Source organism: Hyperolius riggenbachi, chromosome 10, assembly GCF_040937935.1.
Source record: "Hyperolius riggenbachi isolate aHypRig1 chromosome 10, aHypRig1.pri, whole genome shotgun sequence".
NCBI lineage: Eukaryota > Metazoa > Chordata > Amphibia > Anura > Hyperoliidae > Hyperolius > Hyperolius riggenbachi.
In genome coordinates this window covers 136,935,031-136,956,912 of record NC_090655.1, presented here as the reverse complement: position 1 = coordinate 136,956,912, position 21,882 = coordinate 136,935,031, and the positions used below count along the sequence as shown (strand labels likewise).

General features: G+C 43.3%; 1 long non-coding RNA gene across 3 annotated transcripts in view; it reads left to right on the top strand.

The window, feature by feature from the left end:
• Nucleotides 1-271: 271 nt before the first annotated feature.
• The window catches only part of LOC137535666 (uncharacterized), a 132,920-nt gene continuing 111,309 nt past the window's right edge, over nt 272-21,882 (top strand). For 2 of the 3 annotated variants that reach the window (XR_011024429.1, XR_011024428.1), the window contains exons 1-2: nt 272-475; nt 1,911-2,067. This is a non-coding gene — a long non-coding RNA (uncharacterized lncRNA). Of the gene's footprint in view, nt 476-1,910; nt 2,068-5,296; nt 5,439-21,882 lie in introns of those variants that run through there. The other variant, XR_011024427.1, reaches the window with a different exon arrangement.

Here is a 21,882-nt window from a genome sequence, read left to right as displayed (position 1 = left end):
TGTGTGATTCATTTGCAATGCAGCTATCCGGCTTTCATATGCAGTAATGTTTAGTCTGGGAAGCGATTGGTGTACATGAAATTAAACTGGAATCTTAAAGCACTTTTCCTTAAACCACGAGAGCACAAGTATGCAAAATGAACCCTACATATCTTCCCCTGAGCATTCGTGCAATTCTAGTACTTATCAAAATATGCCCTACTTAAGAGATCTGAGAGCAGTCTGTTTGCCTTTTTTTAATACATCTCTCTACTTCTCTTGTAGTCACACATAAATACCAGACCTGCAGCAATTGCTTTCTGCTATTTATAAAGCGAAGTACCCATTGCAAGACTGAATCACTGGAAACTGCCAATGAACAAAGTTTACAAAATCTTTATACTACAGCAATTTAAAGATGGGATTTGGACAACCGCAAAAGACTGCAAGAAGATTACAGATGATAGGATCATATATCTAAAGTCTCATACATACAGTACGTCCAACTTAATGCACAATTAACTGCACAACATGACCAGCCGTACAACAAGTTGTTTACATGACAAGGGACGTACACACACGCCAACCAACTAAACAACCAATTCACTGAAATACTATGCACACAAATTACACAACAAACTGCACAACATGTCCGCATTCAAAAACAACAAAGTTGTTCTAAAGACTTAGACTTATACACACATTCCAAGTTCCAACCTGCTTGATAAGTGGGCAGGTTGATCCACTGGTTGGATCTGCTAAACAACCTGTTATCAGTTGGTCATCTGTTTTTTTTTTGCCAGCCGTACACACACCCAACTATATTCCAACAGAAGCAACAAGAAAAAAGTAGGAGGAGGAGCGCTCCGTAGTGTATTAAAACTTTTAATAAAAATCATGCAAGGATTAAAAACACTTATTCTAAAGTGATGAAAAGCAAGCATATCCTGGGTAAAACCCAAACTAATGACCCTGGATGGTGACCTGTTCCTGTGGCCAGCAGTGGGGGTGGTCCTGGATGGTAATGGATTGTGGGTGCCTCTCCTTCGGTCGTTGTGTGCAGTAACTTCGCAATGTGTTTCGGCGTATCCACGCCTTTGTCAAGCTAGTTACTGCCACGCACGCCGAGGTTTAAATACCTGATGGTAACAGGAAATTGATAGTGTGACCCCAGTGGTTGCCTGGGCAATCACTAGTTACACTTCCGGTTCACAATTATGCTTAAAGATGTACCTTGTACTTATTTAAATATATATGCATAAACAAAGTATGTAAAAGGGTACAATACCTATAATAAATGCATAAAAAAAATATTTAAAAAATGTCTAACTTGCCAGGCAGTAATTCATGCCCTGAAGACTCATGACGTCAGATGTGGAAGAGCCAATCGGGAGCCGCGTTTCGCAGGTTCTATTAGCTGCTACTCACATGTTTGTAGAAGTAAGCAATGGCCATCTAACTGTTCGGACGCTGTAAAAGCAGCCCTTATAGCGATGGTGTCAGGGTGTCCCTTCATCGGATCTTTGAGTGCCTGGGAGGGGGAACCCGGACGTAGGAAATGTCCGGCAATGTGTTCAAGAAACTATACCCACGCTGGAGCCCTATATATTCCAACAGACAAGTTTGGAAGATAGTTTGACAGATTGTTGGTACGTGTGTACGAGCCTTTAGAAAGATGCAGGGGGAAGTTCCATAGACTTTAGCATAAAGATTATTTAAAGATCTGAACACATGGGCTACGTTGAATGAAGTGATCTAATTTTTATTCCATCATGACAGTCTTACACTGTCGTACACCAGCCATCTGTAGCCGTCGTTTACCGCTTTTTCTTAAAAGATAGTTAAAAGTTACTTAGTGTTGGTTGGAACTATTGTTCATCTGTCTTTTTGACAAATCTGTAAGCCTCTATCTTCTTTTATTTGTACATTAGGCTTGAGCATTCATCTGGACAAAGACATGAAGGAAATGGATTACAGAGTGCTGAGATCTGACGAACGTTTCGCTCACCTGAGCATCTTCTGAGGCACTGCGCAAAATGTTCGTCAGGCGGTCCATCGCTCCCACCTCACCCACAGCCTCTAGATCAGGTAGGAACTTTTATAAAGCACCATTTTTACTGCTACAGCTGGATAGAGTAAAGCTGCCTTTAACACGAAGAAGTCGCTTGTGCCAACCTGCTTTATCTTCCTGATTATAGACTGTTTATGCTTTTTCATGGGTTAGAGCACGCACTTTGTGTAATATTGAATACCCGATCTAGTGCCCCGTTCCTCCAGCAAAGTTTAAGCCCCCAGTGCACTAGTGATTGTAGTGCCTGCTGCTGTGACTCTGCATATTGTGCGTAGGTGACCACTTGGCCAGTAGAATGAAATGCTTGTGCATGAGGAAAAAAAATCAGCGCAAGAGCTCCTTTATTTTACTAGGCATGCATGGACCTAACTAAAGCATGCCTGGTTGGAATGCGCTCATCCACATCTAGACACAAGGAGCTTATTTGACTGACTCCAATTAAAGGAACTCTTTACCGGCTTTCCTTTTATAATGAAACTAGTAGACCTAAGCCCGTTACTATAACGTGCTCTAGGTCTGTCTCACAACCCCCCTGCCGCCCCTGTGACCGCCGCCACTGCTGCAAGTTCCCATTCATTGAACTAAGTCCCCGTATGAAAGACCGACACCGCCAAAGAGACGGCTCCGTCTTTTACAAATCCCCTTCTGTCCCATCTTCGCATTACTTCTGCTTTGCATAGTAATACTATGCATGCAGAAGTGAGCTGCGAGGGCATCTTGTGGCCAAATAGTAAAATTACATCTGGAAATGAAAATTTCCAGATAATTACTTTTTTTTACTTTTAAAATTAGTCCCTTACCTCCCACACTCCCCAATAGCTACACAACATTTTTTTCTGTAAAAAATAAAAATAAAATAAAATAAGGTATATTACTGTTGTTTTATAAATTATGGGCTTGTAATAAGTGATGGACGCAAAATTGAAAAAAATGCACCTTTTATTCCCAAATAAAATATTGGTGCCATACATTGTGATTGGGACATAATTTAAATGGTGTAATAACCAGGACAAATGAGCAAATAAAATACATGGGTTTTCATTAGGTAGCATGTATTATTTTAAAACTATAATGGCTGAAAACTGAGAAATAATGAATTCCATTTTTTTTTCTTCATCTTCCTGTTAAAATGGATTTAGATTAAAATAATTATTAGCAAAATGTACCACCCAAAGAAAGCCTAAATGGTTTCGGAAAAAACAAGATATAGATCATTTCAGTGTGATAAGTAGTGATAAAGTTATTGGCAAATGAATGAGAGGTGAAAGTTGCTCAGATGCATACAGGGAGTGCATAATTATTAGGCAAGTTGTATTTTTGAGGAATAATTTTATTATTGAACAGCAACCATGTTCTCAATGAACCCAAAAAACTCATTAATATCAAAGCTGAATATTTTTGAAAGTAGTTTTTAGTTTGTTTTTAGTTTTAGCTATTTTAGGGGGATATCTGTGTGCAGGTGACTATTACTGTGCATAATTATTAGGCAACTTAACAAAAAACAAACATATACCCATTTCAATTATTTATTTTTACCAGTGAAACCAATATAACATCTCAACATTCACAAATATACATTTCTGACATTCAAAAACAAAACAAAAACAAATCAGTGACCAATATAGCCACCTTTCTTTGCAAGGACACTCAAAAGCCTGCCATCCATGGATTCTGTCAGTGTTTTGATCTGTTCACCATCAACATTGTGTGCAGCAGCAACCATGGCTTCCCAGACACTGTTTCCCTCCTTGGAAATCTCACATTTTATGATGGACCACAGGTTCTCAATGGGGTTCAGATCTGGTGAACAAGGAGGCCATGTCATTAGTTTTTCTTCTTTTATACCCTTTCTTGCCAGCCACGCTGTGGAGTACTTGGACGCGTGTGATGGAGCATTGTCCTGCATGTAAATCATGTTTTTCTTGAAGGATGCAGACTTCTTCCTGTACCACTGCTTGAAGAAGGTGTCTTCCAGAAACTGGCAGTAGGACTGGGAGTTGAGCTTGACTCCATCCTCAACCCGAAAAGGCCCCACAAGCTCATCTTTGATGATACCAGCCCAAACCAGTACTCCACCTCCACCTTGCTGGCGTCTGAATCGGACTGGAGCTCTCTGCCCTTTACCAATCCAGCCACTGGCCCATCCATCTGGCCCATCAAGACTCACTCTCATTTCATCAGTCCATAAAACCTTAGAAAAATCAGTCTTGAGATATTTCTTGGCCCAGTCTTGACGTTTCAGCTTGTGTCTTGTTCAGTGGTGGTTGTCTTTTAGCCTTTCTTACCTTGGCCATGTCTCTGAGTATTGCACACCTTGTGCTATTGGGCACTCCAGTGATGTTGCAGCTCTGAAACTTGGCCAAACTGGTGGCAAGTGGCATCTTGGCAGCCGCACGCTTGACTTTTCTCAGTACATGGGCAGTTATTTTGCGCCTTGGTTTTTCCACACGCTTCTTGCGACCCTGTTGACTATTTTGAATGAAACGCTTGATTGTTCGATGATCACGCTTCAGAAGCTTTGCAATTTTAAGGGCTGGTTCAGACGGGCGTTTTTGTGGCGTTTTAACGCAGCGTTTCAGACGCAGCGTTTTTTGGGATCTACTGCCATCCCATGCAAGTGAATGGGAGCGTTTAGAGCTGGCTTTTGCAGGCTTTCATGAAAGCCTGGCAGTAGATCCCAGCGTTGCGTCTAGTCTCAAAAGCAACATGCTGCTTTCAGAGGCAGTAAACGCGAGGAAACAATAGCAGAGACCAGAACTGCTAGCCTTGAACGCTTTTCAAAAGCTTTCAAAAGCTAGCTTTTAAACGCTGGCGTTGAAACGCTGGCGTTTGAACGCAATGCCAAGCAAAAGCTCAGCAGACGCCCGTGTGAACCAGCCCTAAGAGTGCTGCATCCCTCTGCAAGATATCTCACTATTTTTGACTTTTCTGAGCCTGACAAGTCCTTCTTTTGACCCATTTTGCCAAAGGAAATGAAGTTGCCTAATAATTATGCACACCTGATATAGGGTGTTGATGTCATTAGACCACACCCCTTCTCATTACAGAGATGCACATCACCTAATATGCTTAATTGGTAGTAGGCTTTCGAGCCTATACAGCTTGGATTAAGACAACATGCATAAAGAGGATGATGTGGTCAAAATACTCATTTGCCTAATAATTCTGCACCCCCTGTAAGGTGAAACACTGAAGGCTGAAGTGGTTAATCTTCCAATCAGTTATTAATTTGTACATCCCTTCCAGGCTGTACAGGGAGTCAGGTGACTCCTAGTGGTGGCCAAATGAAACTAAACCAACAGCTGAAGAATTTCTGCCATTCCAATCAGTAGCTGATACCCCCCCCCCCTTGAGACTCATCCTACAGTGTGATGTAAGGACCATGGACTCTCAGAAACAAACATTACGCACAGATAACCAATCAATAAATGAATATCGTAAACAATAAGCAATTTTATTATTTATGTCATTTTTCACTACAGTTCCTCTTAATGGTGTTCAAAGTGATGCTAAAGATGTGAACCTGTTTGGTGGGTAGTGTGTGTAATGTTACATTTTGGTTTCATGATACCTAGCAGGATAACTAACTACAAATTAGGTATTATATCCAGTTTTGAGTTGCTGAAAGACTAAACTTTCAGTGCAATTATACACATGGCATTTTTATGCAGCAAAGACTGAAATGACTGGGCAAAGTTTTGGAAAACTTATTCTGAAGGACCTTCTGACACATCAAAAAGTAACAAGAAGACAATACATTGAAATCTGTAGTGTAGTGAAGAAAAGATTGATGCATTAACTACCAGCCATATTGTTGTGCGCAGACAGTGCACAGCAATATTACCATTCCTGATTATACCAGCGCAATTAGCGTGACCTACGGTATTTGATGCATGTGCTTCTATGGTAACACACATTACCAAAATAGCATTACGTGTGCTACTGCAGTAATACTCTTATTATCCATGTACCACGGATTGCACTAATTGTGTAATGTGTCCTACACTGGTGGCTGTAGTAATGGTAATAATGTTGTGCGCTTTGTGCGCACACCAGTATTAATAGGGGCTTGTGCAACAACCTCAGCCCTGGGCCGCTCATTGGGCGAAGTGAGGCAGGTTCCTCAGTTGGCGGAAGGGGTGGTGTCAGTGCCTGCCTTGCTGTGGGGGGGCAGGGGCGTATCTGGGGAATATAGTGCCTATGGCAAACACTGAAAGTGCGCCCCTCTCCTACACACACACACACACACACACACACACACACACACACACACACACACACACACACACACCTCGGTCAGACCACCTTGCCCAATAATAACAGTTTATTTTCTTGCAACGATACAAGTCCCCCTAGTATAAATAGCCCCCCCCCCCCAAGTATAGGTTGCTAGAGTTAGCTCCCTAAGTATAATTAACCAGAGGTAGCCCCCCCCACACCCCCCAGTACAGGTAGTCATAGGTAATTCACCCAGCATAAGTAGCTCCCAATTTAGGTTGCCCTCCCAGTATATGTAGCTAGAAGTGTCTCCCCAGTATAAATAGCCTTCTTAAGCATAAGTGGTGAGAAGTGTACCCCCAGTTAAAGAAGTCCCCCTAGTATAGGTTTGGCAGGTGTCCCCCAGTATAAGTACCCCCCAAGTATACCCACAGAATAGGTAGAGAGAGGTGTCCCCCAGTATAAGTCACCGCTCCAATATGAGTGATGTCTCCCAGTAGGATTTACATAATTTTTTTTTTGCTGGACGCAGCTAGCACTTTGCTAGCTGCGCCAGCACCCCGATCGCCGCCGCCGCGCGCCCGATCGCCGCTATCCGGTGCGGCGCGCGCCCCCCCCCCCCAGACCCCTGCGCTGCCTGGCCAATCAGTGCCAGGCAGCGCCAAGGGGTGGATCGGGTCTCCCAATGACGTCCCGACGTCGCTGACGGGGGAAGCCCTCCAGGAAATCCCGTTCTTTGAACGGGATTTCCTGATCGCCTATCGCCGGAGGCAATCGGCGGGGCTGGGGGGATGCCGCTGAGCAGCGGCTATCATGTAGCGAGCCCTCGGCTCGCTACATGATTTAAAAAAAAAAAATTTAAAAAAAACTGCTGCGCTGTGCCTGCCCCCTGGCGGTATTTTTCATACCGCCAAGGGGGTTAAAGCACATAAGCTAGTCTCAGGTCAGTATCTAGTGATGGGTTGCAGGAGGAAAAAATTATGTGAACACCGGTTGTGTTTCAGTTTTGATTTAAATGCCTCTAGGGTTGGAGCTGTCTTGATTGGATTTGGCAGGGCATTCCAAAGGGTATGCGTAGCATGACAGAAGGCTCGGGCTCTAATTTATTTTTAGTTGGGCTCTGGGGGTGGTCAAGTTATTAGATCCTGTTTTGCTTTGAGGTTGTGGGAGGTGTCCTTCAGGAATCCTTCAGTTATCCGGGACCTAGGAGGTGTAGAGATTTGAATGTTAGCATACCAATTTTGAAGCGGCTTCTCCATTTTACGGGTTGCCAGTGGAGTGAGCAAAGGATGCTTGTTAATGTATACATGCGTACTGCTCATATGATACATTTTATGCAATATTTTGCAGGAAAAAAATAATGCAAATAAAAAAACCTGGAAAATGTTACTACACAACATTCAATTTAAATTTGTCTGTAAATGTGTGTAAAAGTAGGTTTTAGAGCATAATGTTGCCTCTTCCTAACATCAAAACAAATGTGTGCGACTTGTTCATATCAGACACTCACAGATAAAAATGTAACAGATCATAGCGCTTTTGACTAAATAGTCCTGTATTGTCTTGCTGGGAAAAGGTCATAAACTAAACATTTGAGCCAGTTACCATGTCAGTTGACAGCCTTGTGAGGAAATGTGCTGTTTAGGTGTGAAAATAATTCCCTTCCTTCCTTTCCTATCCTCTGACATCTCTCACCTCGCATAGTAACAATGACACAACTCGCTTTTTCATTCTCAGTTTGTTATGCTGATCTAATGTTTCCCTCGGTTCTCACCGAGGACGAGCTTTATTTCCATCTACACATATTGTTCATTTCATCACAACTTCCTGGATTTATCAAGCACAATGTTTCCGACTAATGTCCTCATTCTTTCTCATCATTTCACACTGATATTACTGTGACACAGGCTAAGTTCTATGCTTTGTCTCTAAAACATAAAAACATATTTATGTTGCTCCTTTTCTAACTGGGATATTTAAAGGAGTACTGTAGGGGGTAGGAGGAAAAAGAGTTGAACTTGCCCGGGGCTTCTAATGGTCCCCACAGACATCCTGTGCCTGCGCAGCCACTGGCACTCACCGATGCTTCGGTCCCCACCTCCGGTTCACTTCTGAAATTTCTGACTTTAAAGTCGGAAAACCACTGCGCCAGCATGGCCGTGCCCTTGCTCCCACTGACGTCACCAGGAGCATATTGCACAGGCACAGACCGTACTGGTATAACAAACAAGGAGAAACAACAGTGGCAGGCACTACGGCAACGTGCAATAAACCAGTCTTCCCCAACCCTGTCCTCAAGGCCTACCAACAGTGCATGTTTTGTGGAAATCCACAGAGGTAGTTAATCAGCTCTGCTGAAACACTAATTACCTCACCTGTAAATGTTTGTGGTGTTCTGCAAAACATGTACTGTTGGTGGGCTTTGAGGACAGGGTTGGGGAACTCTCAATAAACAACAGATCCAAACTTCACAATCGCATCCCTAGGGTATAGACGATGGACTGGTTAGAGCGTGCTACAGACTAGAAAAAGTAGATCAGCATCCAATATTCCTTATGTAGAACATAAAGTCTGGCACTGCTTCCACTTTCCATAAAAAGAGCTTTATTGTCCTCGGCTCATGATAGTACAAAAACTCGTCATAAACAGTTCTCACACACTGCCACACACGCCTCTGAAGACGCTAATCCTAGCGAAATGGTCATTAGGCGGGCGGCAGCCACCACAATGCCCCACAACCTGACTCGCTCTCCAAATGGGTATGTGCACCTTTTATGAGAACTGTTTATGATGACTTTTTGTACTATAATGAGCTGAACACAATAAAGTTCTTTTTATGGAAAGTGGAAGCCGTGACAGACTTTGTTCTACATATGGAATATTGCAGACCGTACTGGGCCTGTGCAATACAATTCTGGTGACGTCAGCGAGAGCAAGGGCACGGCGCAGTGGTTTTCCGACTTTAAAGTTGGGAATTCCAGAAGTAAACTGGAGGCGGGGACCGAAGCATCGGTGAGTGGCTGTGTTGGCACAGGACGTCTCCAGGGGACCATTAGAATCCCCAGTTAAGTTCAACTCTTCCTCCCCCCCCCCCCCTACCCCCCTACAGTACTCCTTTAAAGTTTTGGTCTGTGTATACTTGTGTGGCTGAAATTTTAATAATGCAAAATATATTTGTATAGTAAAGTCTCGATTTTTCACCACCGATGGGGATCAGCTGATGCTTTCTAAGTTTTCTTGTTGCTTGAGACTCAATGTTAAAAATAGGCCTAGCTAACAGTACTCTACTACACTCTATAAACTATGAGCTCCATATTAAATATTAAAATACAGTAATTGAAAGTATATTAACCTTGGGGGAGCCGTGGAACCCAGCCTTCAGGCACAACAGAGCCCGCAAACAGCCTAAGAGTTTGACCTTCACCATGTAAGTACTGCCAGTGATTTGTGCTGGTTGGTTGCGACTTCTGGTTAGTTGAGATAACTGAGACTCTACTGTTTTAGGCTGGGTTCCCACTGTCACGGTTCATCCCCAGCATTTCCGTGCAGGATAAACTGTGGTACATGCAGTGTCCATGCACGTTGCTCACATACACGTCATTATCCATCCAGTCCGCACCTGTCTGGTCCACTTTTCACTGTCACATTCACATTCTACCACCGCTGCTGCCATTGCCACTCTGGTCCACTGCCGGGGAGAAGTGCTAGTATACAGAACCAGCCACGACAGAAGCATGAGGCCCCCCGCATTAGATTGTGACAGATTAATGGGAATCCTACCTCCATCAGGAAAGATTCTCACTGTTCCACCACTCAGTGAACCAGTGGAAATCTGCTCTGGGGAAATAGGATTCCCAATAGTCTGTTGCAGTCCAATGGGGAGCCCCATGCTTCTGCCAGGGTTCTGATCAGTTTACTGGCACTTCTCACCTGAATTGGACTGTGGCAGCAGCAGTGGTGGACCACAATGTGTTGATAGCAGGTGAGTAAAATTAATGACCGGCGAGTCGGCGACCAGCCTAGTGATGTTCGTTCACATAGGCTTCCATTAATTCTGTGGGCATCTGTAACATCCATACATATATCCAGAAAGATCATGTTCTGCTCATCTGAACTGAACGAACAGATCTGCACTGAACGTACAGATGTGGAATGATACTATTGAGTAGCACAGGTTCCATTCTCCTGTAAAAAAAAAAAAAGGCCATTACCCCATAACAGATTCCTGGTCAGCACACTGTTAAATTGTAATATCACCCACTTGAGCCATAACATGGACATTGCCTTGCACATTCAGTTGTAACTGACAGCTGCTGATATATAACTGACAGCAACTGGTATATTTCATTTCTGACATAATATTGTCAGAACTGGAAGTGATCACTGTAAGAAGAAAATGGTGAGCTTCTGAGAGGAACTGACTGTGAGGTTAGTGTATAATTTTCATTTGCAGCTACGTCATGTGTTTATTTTATATAATTTTACTTCTGGTTCAGGTTCCCTTTAAGCATTGTACACAGGATAGATAATCCTTGGCCAAGGAGATTGATGTGGGCAATCTTGGCCAAGAATCTAATGTGTGAACAACTACCCTGCAAAGTTGTTTAGCAAATGTATCATGGTGGATTGATACATGTTAAATTACACCCACTCTCCACTTTATTAGTCATACCTGGTTAGTACCAAGTTGGACACCTTTGCCTTCAAAACTATCTTAATTCTTTGTGGCATAGAAAAGGTGTTAGAAACGTTCATCAGAGATTTTGGTACATATTGACATGATTGCATTGTGCAGTTGCTGCACATTTGTCTGCTGAACATCCATGGCATGAATACCTCATTCCACTACATTCCAAAGGTGCGCTATTGGATTGATATCTGGTGACTCTGGAGGCCATTGGAGTACATTCAACTCATTGGCCTCAATTCACTAAGCAATACCGCATTCAGTAATGCAGAGAACATCTGATTTTAACAGTCCCCATACCAAATCACTAAACCTATTACCACACTTAAAAGCAAAATTACCGACTAGAGAGGTTACATACCAGCTTGTGCTGTAAATACCTCAAGAAATGTCAATAAATTGTAATTTACAAAGATTAATGCATTAGGTAAAGTGTTTGGTATTTCTCTGCTCTAACCAGCCGATAACTCACACTCCCGATGCGATAACATTGACAGATGTAGCAGACAACCAATAGGGAGAGCCAGACAGCCCTAGTTTTCACCCTGATGTGGTCCGATACCCTGGAAGCCGGAACTTCACTCTGGCAGATCGGGGAAGGAGACATTTTATAAGGCTTTTCTGCATCCCTTTAAATGTGAATATCTTTATACTCTTATACAGAAGTGCTCCCGCTAGTGGCTGAAGCACATCTAACGGGATTCAGGGGATGCACTGGACAGAAAACCCCAACTCATGCACACATCTTCCTGCCCGACTGCTGACCTGCTCCACAGCTGGTAAGTGAGACTTGCCAAGCAGGACTTAGTGAGTTGAAGCATGTTTATTAGGTAAATTACCGAACTGCTACCTCATGCGGAAAATCTTAGTACATTTGGAAAAAAGTGTAAAACACATTTTTTTACCAACCTAAATTGTTTTACCGAACTGCCTTTAGAAAATTGAGGCCATGGTCATGTCAAGGAACCAGTTTAAGATGATGTCAGCTTTGTGACATGGTGCATTATCCTGCTATTAGTAGTCATCAATACATGGAAACACTATGGTCATAAAGGGATTGTTATGGTCAGCAACAATGCTTAGGTAGGTTGGGGTGTTTAACACTCCTTGACGGTAAATCCGAGTCAGACTCAGAGAAAAGGAAAAAAGTTGCTGGGAGTGGTAATCCTGGTGAGGTGAGTATGTGCAGGGGCTGCTGCAAATCTCTCTGCAGTATGTATTTTTCCTGCTTTTAGGCTCTAAAAGCACATAAGAAATTGTACCACTTTTAAAACCTAAAATCAGGGAACAATTATACTGCCTGGGAGGTTAAACACTGCTCAGTTAATGCTATGGGGCCCAAATTTTGTCAACAACCCCCCCCCCCCCTCCTCCCCTCCCTCCATGCCATTACACCACCACCAGTTGCCTGGAGTATTGACACAAGGTAGGGTGGATCAGTGTTTTTTATGCCAAATTTTGACTCAACCAGGCAACATTTTTCTTACTTGTATTGTTTGTTTGTCTGTGCCAACTGCAGCCTAAGTTTCTTGTTCCTAGTTGACTGCTGCTTTAGTTAATCTGTTTGAATGTTCAATATATTATGACACACAGAGCTAATGGTATTCTGCATACCTTGGCTGTAAAGAGTGGTTGTTTGAGCCACTGTTGCTTTTTGATCTTCTGGAACAAGACTGCTCATTCTCCTCTGGCTTATGACATAAACAAGGTATTTTTGTCTATACAACTATCACTCATAGCAAAAATTGTCGTCTTAAGACAATTCTCTGCAAAGGTATGCTAGGTACACACAATGAGATTTTCTGGCAGATTTACTGTTAGAAATCAGATTGGACATGTAAACAATTGATCTGATTGTTTTTACGATCGATATTCCATTCACTTCTTTGGAAAATGGATCAAAAATAATTTGGAAATCAGATCGGACATGTTGGAAATAATCTGCCAGTAAATATCATCCTGTGTACCTAGCATACGTTTTGGATCAAATATTATGCTGAAGCCTACCCTGCAAAACCTTGGCATAACCTTGCTAGCATGTGAAATGAGGGTTATTGTTCAGTAGTCTAAACATTCCTTTGCTTTGCCCTTCTTTGGGACTGGGGTGTAAACTGACCTTTTCCAGTCCTGTGGCCTTTGTTGTATTTTCCAAATTTGCTCGCGTATTGAGTGAAACACTTTAATAGGATCATTTTTTAAAATATTTTTAGCAGTTCAGCTGGAATATACAGTATGTTATGTCCAGAACTGAAGTTAGCCAGTGTAGGATCAGGCAGGACAATTTGTAAAGTGGCCAACCGATGAGGCCAACATATGAACAATTCTTCCTTTTTGGGGCTTTGGCCAGCCAGAACACCAAATAACAGGACCCAGTTGGCAAAGTCCAGAAGGCGTTCCTGGAGCACTGGCAAGCAAAGTTCACTGGCAGCAAGTGGGTGTAAATAATAGAGGACAAAGTGTAGAGAGCCGGAAAAATCCTGGATATGCAGAGAGCTAAGAGATGGCTGTGAAGACCAGGGGAGAAAAAAGGTGAGCGTGGAGAGCAGACATTGGAGAAGAACAGAAGGGGAGGACATGAAGTAGAGGGCTGAAAGTGCAGAACAGAGTGAAGGGGAACAGAGGTAAGAAAATGCTGAGAGCAGAGGGGGTACAGAGGTGATGATCAGGGATGCTCATTCAGATTCTGCGTAATTTAAATTTCCGCATTTCCAATTGGAAAATGGAAATTGAAATTCAGCGGAAATCCGATTTACTGCATCTTGGTAATATTAGCCCAATCACAGAACTCTAAAGTATTGGACCAATCATGCAATGCAGAATTTTTGCATCACACGACTGATTTTCTGTTTTCCCCGAATTCCATTTTTTTGATTTCCATTTTTTGGATTTAATTTTTTCATTCTCTGATGCAAAAAATGACTAATAAAATACTTATCAGAAATTGGAAAATTGGAAATCAGAAAATTGAAAAAATGGAAATTGGCGGAAATCTGAATTTCTGCATGTAACGATTGTGGAATTCTCTCCGTGATCAGCGCACAAGACGTGCCCTGACACTGCGGAAATCCTCCACAAGCGTATAATTTGCGGGAACCCAGCAAAAGGTGCAATGCACCTGTAGAGGCCCCCACAAGTGTGAACAGGGTGAGACAAAGACGCATCTGCAGTAGAAATAGTGACAACATCAGGGAAACAGGCATCAGATGGCACAGATTCAAACCGCACGCAGTCAAGAGAGAATCCTCCAGGACTCGCACAGGAATCAACTACAGTGGCACACCCACTCACTTCAGATCGCACAATGTCACGGCTCACATGCTTTACCCCAGAAAGGCAGGAACAATCATCCGACAACGATGTCTCTTTATTGGAATCAATTGGTTGGTGTGTGTGCAACTCATCCAAAATCGTCTGCCATACATAAATCATTAGATCCACATCACCCTCGTCACATTCATTGGAATCAATCAAAAGGTACATAGAATCGAGACAATCATTCAAGACATCTTCGCTTTTTGCGATGTAAAAATCGCAAAAGGCTTTCCAATCAAAATCAAATTTCTCCATCAAGGCCCCAATGTCCCATGAGGCAAATGGGGGTTCAAACAGGCCAGTATCCAGATAATCTTCATATGGGTGGAGTTCAGGAACAAGAACAGATTTTTTAACTGCTTTAATATAGTGGGCGATCCTACCTATAGTAGGATCCACACAAGCTTTGGATTGAGGCAAAAAAACCCAGAGACAAAGCAACATCATGGTAAACATCATTATCATACTGAATGGTTTTGCACATTTCAGACTTGACAGAAACAACCTCTTTATTTGTGGTTGCTATGGGCAACGGATCTTTCCGCTGGGAAGCCTTCCTAGATTTTTTACGTTTAGACTTAGAGGCTTTGGATGGCTGTTTTTTGGATGAGGATGAGCTGTTAATGCAAATCTTTGCAGGCTGAGAGATTTTGCACTGAGTAGATAGAACAGCTGATTGAGCTGCCGACAACAACTCGTTAAGGGGATATGGTAACTGAGGTAGTCTCAGCCAATTATGAATTGTAAAGGCCAAGAATTCCAGGGGTCTTTGACTCAGGGTGGTATGATCTAACACATCATAAGCCCACTTTAACATTTCGCCCCCAAACAGAAGGTAGGCCATTTGGGGGGCCCTGGTAGATACTGGGGTGCATTGGAATTCAGATTCATTAAAAGTTTAGTGCACTCAGACAAAAATTCATCCGCTGTTTCAGGTTCAAGATTTTTAAATTCTTAAAGGTACAAGAGCCACACTCGACAAAATCATACAAATCGGAAATTCCCTCTACACTGGGAATTTTGGTTGGGCTGGTCATACTGTAACAGTTGTGGAATTCTCTCTGTGATCAGCGCACAAGATGTGCGCTGACACTGCGGAAATCCTCCACAAGCGTATAATTTGCGGGAACCCAGCAAAGGTGCAATGCACCTGTAGAGGGAAATTCCTGTCGACAGGGGGAGCTGTGGAGTGCAGAGGAACCGCTCCTCTGCCCTACCACACACGCCAGACAGGAATTGCACAAAGGGAAGAAAACTGAGGGAGAACGCAATCGCTAGAGAAGCGATTGCGAATGAGATTGAGCAAAGGGACAGATTGTATGTGTGTGCACCAAACTAGTCGCCAACCCGCGACGGTGCACACACAACAGCAGATATGAAGTAGCAACGCAATCGCGAGAGAGGCGATTGCCAGAGGTGCCACAAGGCTACAGCAAGGCAGAGCACGAGAGTAGCAAAGGCACAGCAAATAATACAATGAGGAGATAAGGAAAATAACAAACGCTAACTAAACGCGAACACCGCACTCATTCGCAACAGTGCACGCGTTTTATGCGCGGACCCAGCGTGATAAGCACAACAGGGACAAGCACGCCTAACTAACCACCGACAGACAAACATAAAACAGAGGACGCGAGCGCTTGCTTAACGGTTACCTCACCGAGCCTCCAGCAAGCATTCATAGCAGACAAGACAGACACACGAAAACAGGAATACGTAAGAGATACGATCCACTGCTCTTACCGTCAGAGCGAGTGCGATCCAAGTAAGGCAACAACAGAACAGAAGGGCCTACCAGCAACAACCGCTGCTCTGGTTAGCACCCCACAGACAGAACAGGCAATACAAATAATGCAATCCTAACTGCACTAGGGAAACCTGCCTAGTGCAGTCCCAGGAATTACTCTAGGCTAATCTTCAAACAAAGAGCAAGGCTGACACTCCAGGCGAGTGTTACACAGGAAGTAACTCTTATGACCAGCAACTTACTGTGGGAAACATAGCTCTTTATAGAGCAAGCCCACAAAGGATGTGGCTAGGCAATCTGCATGACAAACGTATGCAAATTCCTCAGCAGCAAGCTGCACAACTGACAAAAGGTCTCTCTTCCAGAGACCTGCAGAATGCAGACCTGAACAGTGGTCAAAAGGCTGCATGCCTGCGCAGACAGCCACGCGGATCCTCACACTGCACAATCGGAAATGTGCATTTCTGACCAAGGCTTAGTGATGAGCAGAGTGGAGGCAAAAAGCATGGAGGAGGGAGCACTACAAATGCTGCTGAACTCTCTATTTTTTGCCGTTGAGGCAAGCTAACTTAATGTATTTTCACATCGACATCAATACATTGTTTTGCTTCTTTGAACTTGCATATATACTTTGCGATCTGGCCAGCCAAATTTGCTAAGTAGGCAAGTGATAGGGCTGATATGTGAATATTCTTAAGCTGAGTACTTACCACCCAAAGGGTCCAGCGACACCCCCTTGATGACAAGTGATCAGTGATTCCTCTTCCTGCTTGCAACATCACACAACGTTACATGACATCACAGGACAGGCTCAAATGGGCAAGCAATCACGGTACCTTGCGCAAAGCCTTCAGGGATCTTAAATATCTGATCTGCTATGACGGTTGTTATCAGACCATGTTGCTAAATGTCATTTGTGTGTTTGCGCGCCTGTACCCACGTTGCGAGATCATAGAAATGACTACTTGCCACTCAAAAAAATTGGCAGTCATCGACAATATTGCTTGGTGTGTATGGGCCTTTACTTTTTCAGACCTTGGCCAAAACACAAAATGACAGGAGCAAACCTCCTGAAGGCTTTCCTGAATTGAATGGCCCAGGTTTTTATGAAAGTGTCAGTAAAGTATGCTTGTATGCTTGACCACTCCCTTGAATTTTTGAATAATACTAAAATATATAAAAATTAGACCTTAGACCCGTTACCATAACGGGCGCTAGGCCTTGGCCACTACACCCCTCACAACACTGCTCCCCCCACGTCGCCTCCGCCAACGACACCACAACATCGCCCGCTACGTGTACATGGCCACTATGCATACACTCCTGCACAACACAATGGCCGCAACGCGGACGTATGCCGCAAAACGCTCACACAAGCCCGCCCCATTGTCCTGTGCTGTCTAAAGTCTGTCCACAAGCTGCGCATGTGCACTGGCCTAAACACAGGGACACAGAAGGATGCAGGGACACAGGCAGATTATTATATAGGATAGCAGTGGCGCATCCTTTGGAAAAACTTTTTCTAGAAGGAAGGCTAATGGTGCTTGCCTTCCTAAATGTGATTGAGTCTGCAGTGTGGTTGTATACCTAACCTGACTGCAGAACTACAGTTGTCAGAAAAGGCTACACAAAGCTAATGGATTGTTTGCAGCTCCACTGTCTGCTTGTAGGGGTAAATATAAAATATTCATAGGTAATATTTTACAACTGAGCAATTAAAAAAAATCTGTCTTTTAGTATTGAACATAACACTGTTGATTAAAACACATTGCACATAGCTTTTACATGAGTGACTACACTATCCTTGTTGTTCCAGATATTAGAAGAGCTTGTATCATTATCTGGAAAGGAAGGACTTGTCTTGTAGAGTGCCGGTAATTAACAATAACTCCTTACTTATGTGTTGAGATTTGCTTCATTTTACAGAATGATACTGAGAATGCAAGAATGAAGTAAAAGGCTATTCTAAAGGAAATCTCATTTTACACACAGTTAATGCATTTTTATATACTGTAGTTTTCACCACTGATAGCAAAGATCGTATGTTTCATTCTCACCAAGTTAAAGTATTGCTCTAAATTAAACTTTTTAAGCTCCAAAAAGCTAACGGATGTGCAGTCATGGTCTGATTGCCCTCAGGGGCTGTACTTATCATCTGACACATGAAGATAAATGCTTGGATTGCCTGATTATTTATATTTATGTCCATGAAGAGGGACAGTGGTGACTGTAAGCAGTGGACAAAAAGTGGATTATCGTTCTTAAGAATAAAAATGAGCAATTTGGCTAAATTGCTGATTTATTTCATCCACTAGCGGTCATCTATCAGTTTTTCAGTGATACTATGTACCTAAGATTGTTGCCTCAAATGTATAGGAAAAAGTCCAGACTCAGTAACTCTCCCTCACCTAATCTCTCTGAACATGGAGAAGAAGACTAGTGACCTGTAAACTTACCAGCTTGATAAAAACTACATCTAATGTAAACTTCAGTAAAATTGCATGCCAACATAGTTAGTACTCAGGGCCAGCGCTTCCATAGAGGCAAAGGGGACAATTGCCCTGGGGGCTCTTTAAAGTGTGTGTGTTGTCTGTCTGCCCCCCCCCCCCCCACACTTAACATGTACTCCCTGTGGCCCCTGCAATGTCTTCAGCAGAGTAGGATCTTATCTGTCCCAGGAGGTGCGCTTCACTGTCAGTGGAGCCACATGGATCCACATGAATGCATGTGGCTCCATGCATTCATCGACTTCATCCTTGCAGGGGCCCCTCTACTTGATGGTCCGGCGGCATATTATTGCCTAATATCACAGTGTGTCACAGCTAGGCACAAGATCATTAGTGTAATATAGTCTCACCACCACCGCTTTTTTTTTTTTTTTATAAGTAGATGTATTTATACAATTGCCTGTGTCTTGCAATGCCTGTACCTCGGAAGATGCTGAGCAACAGAAATCTCTTTTCTGGTTATACGCTTCTTCCTACCGGCCTCTTCCCTCATAGCAATGCATTGACGTGGCAACAGCTGAAAAGTCATTTGGAATTGGACAAGAACAGCACAGCTTTTACCGGCCCAAACATGCTGTCAGTTACTGTGTTGTCAGCATGTTTGTGCCAGTGGCAGCCTTGCAGTTAAAGTCATTTCTGAATGATACACCAGTTGTTGCCACAGCGACACATCCCTACGAGGGAGGAGACGGGGAGAAGGAAGTGTATAACCAGAAGAGAGCTTCCTGTTGGCACCTCCTGGTATACAGGCACTGCAGGGACATAGCTGATTGTATAAATATTTTTATAAAAAAGAGGTGGAGGTAACTATGTTAAACTAATACTCTTGTGCCTAGCAACAGGTGTATTACCGATGACAATAGGCATAAATGGTAACAGTATAGATATATACTCACAAATGTAGGATGCCAGGATAAGGAATCACTGCAGCGAATTTAGACCTGTCCCCACTCAGGTTAAGAAGTCGCTCTCCGTAAATAGAAAAGAGGGTTCACACCCATCCACCAGGTGGATAACAGTATTTCATAAAGGAACAGAGGCGCCGGCAATCAAAATGCAATCAAGGTTAAAATCAGAATAAAATGGGGTGCAAGGGTGGATTTAACGCCCCAGGAAAAAACACTAATTTCTCCTGAGGACAGGAATATCCTTGGTTATCTTTAAGGTGTTTTGCGCTCAAAGCCTCATTTCATTTGAGACTGACCAAGTGCAAAGTGGTATTGTTATTTTGTCAATGGAAAAATATCACTGCTCCATGCAACAAAGATTCCACTGTCGAGCTATGAGGATGAAAAACTCATTTAACATAAAGTAACCTGAGCTACAGCAACAAGGATGTGTAAATGTAACTGCACTGGTGTTTTTTGTACACATCAGCATGGTGCAGATAAGATACTTTGCCACCATAAATCTGTGAAGAGATGACTTTTGTCGGGGAACTTTCTTTTTTTTATGTTCCTGTGACTCAGCATTTGACAAGTTCTGCATTCACCTGTCCTGGTCTGACTGCGCTTGATCTTTCCTCTCTGGATCGCTGGTTCTTCTGTGAGACTGATTTGTAATACCCACAACAATCTGCTCACTGTGGATATTATAAATCCGCAATTGACTCACTAAAAAAAACACATTGAGCTACATTCAATTTCACCTTCAGAAGTTAAATATGAGAAGTTGAAAGCGTGATGTTAATTTCTTTATTTTCATAATAAGGAATTTTTGTATAAGTTATAGAACATGAAGTTTTAGCGATCAAATTTGAGAAAAAAAAAGAGATCGATATAAAGAAGAGTCTATACTTTGATCTGTAGGGATAAATAAAATATATAGCGTAAAGGTCAAGGGAAAAGGGGGGTTGGGAGGCATGTGTAATAAGTTCACTATAAACACAAAAATTATAAAAATACAAAAACCTTTATTAATTATTATCAAAAAAACAAAAAATAACCATAAAAGCAGCCCACACATATGCCGCCCGCCAGAAACGCGCCACACCGCAACTCTCTTACATAACCACACACCACCGCTCCTAGCTTAAACCACCTAGTGTAGTTAGGGATCCCAAAAAGGTTTCAAATAGCCGTATCAATATGGCAGATGATTGATGTCTTGCTCAGGGAAAGTTAGCATAAGCAAAGTTGTAATAATGCCATAGAAGCAACAGATGCAGAGTGTTAATTGCCAGCAAGAAAGATCCAACAGATGACCAGATATAAAGTTCAGGTCCAGGGATGAGTAAGGCTTAAGCAAGCAAGGCAGATTGTAGCGGCAAATCCGCATATAGGTCAGACATTGGAATAGTTCACAGATGTATTGGTTGCATGTTAAGCCATATACTGTACCCACTCCGGGCGACGGCACTCCAAGATTGCTGCTTGTGCTCAAGGTCCCTCAACCCACTGCCAGGGCCCAAGGCCAGGGGAGGGACCAGAAAGGAGTCTAACCAAGAACAATATTGCTGGTGCGGATGCGGATTCCCAAGCGTAGTTCCCTGCCAATGCTTGCAACGGCTAACACTGGACACAGCAGGACCGTGAGATGGTTGACAGCAGTCGTAGAGGGCCGGCAGAGAGCAGCAGGGGGCAAGCCCGGCAGAGCGGCAAGTGCGGTAGCCAGAGTCACGCCAGATGCCCTGACATGTTTCGCCGGCCACTTCCGGCTTTCTCGAAGGGAGGCATGGCTCATCTTGTCATCATGCACTGTCTAAATACGCACCACGCCGCCGTAAGAGCGGCAGGCGTGTGCGTCATCCCCCTCCCAGATGGGCCCAAAACCAATCAGACACAAGGAAGGAGCTGACACAAAGGTAAATAGCTCCCGTGTGTGTAAATAATCACACGCTGATGGCTAGTGGTGAAAGATGGCAAAAGGCAACAACTGGGAGGGCCCAGACAGACATCACTCAAGCACATAACACACACAATCAGCCCAAGTATCGATTACTACCTACATCAAAGCGATACGTGTAAATAACAGTAAAACTTTCCATAATTAAGTGGAGCAGACGCATGGACAAACAAAGTTTGTTAATAAGTAATTATAGGACATAAATCGAAATGACCCGAACATTGGGTCGAATGTCCCAAATCAAATAGTATTATCTAAACAAGGAAAAATATTGATTATCAAAAGTCAATTGCGTCATATGCAGCCATGCCGCAGAGGGAGAACCCAGATCACAGCCCGACAGGAGCAACCCGTCCACAGACACAGGGCGCACAGAACTAACCAGGAGGGACAGCACTAGGGGGGGGGGGGCTCGGGACACAGGGAAGGGAGATGAAAGAGGAGGCCCACAATCGACATAGACCCAAATTAAGTGGGTAAAAATGCTGAAAATCCGATTGAATCATTCAAACCCGGG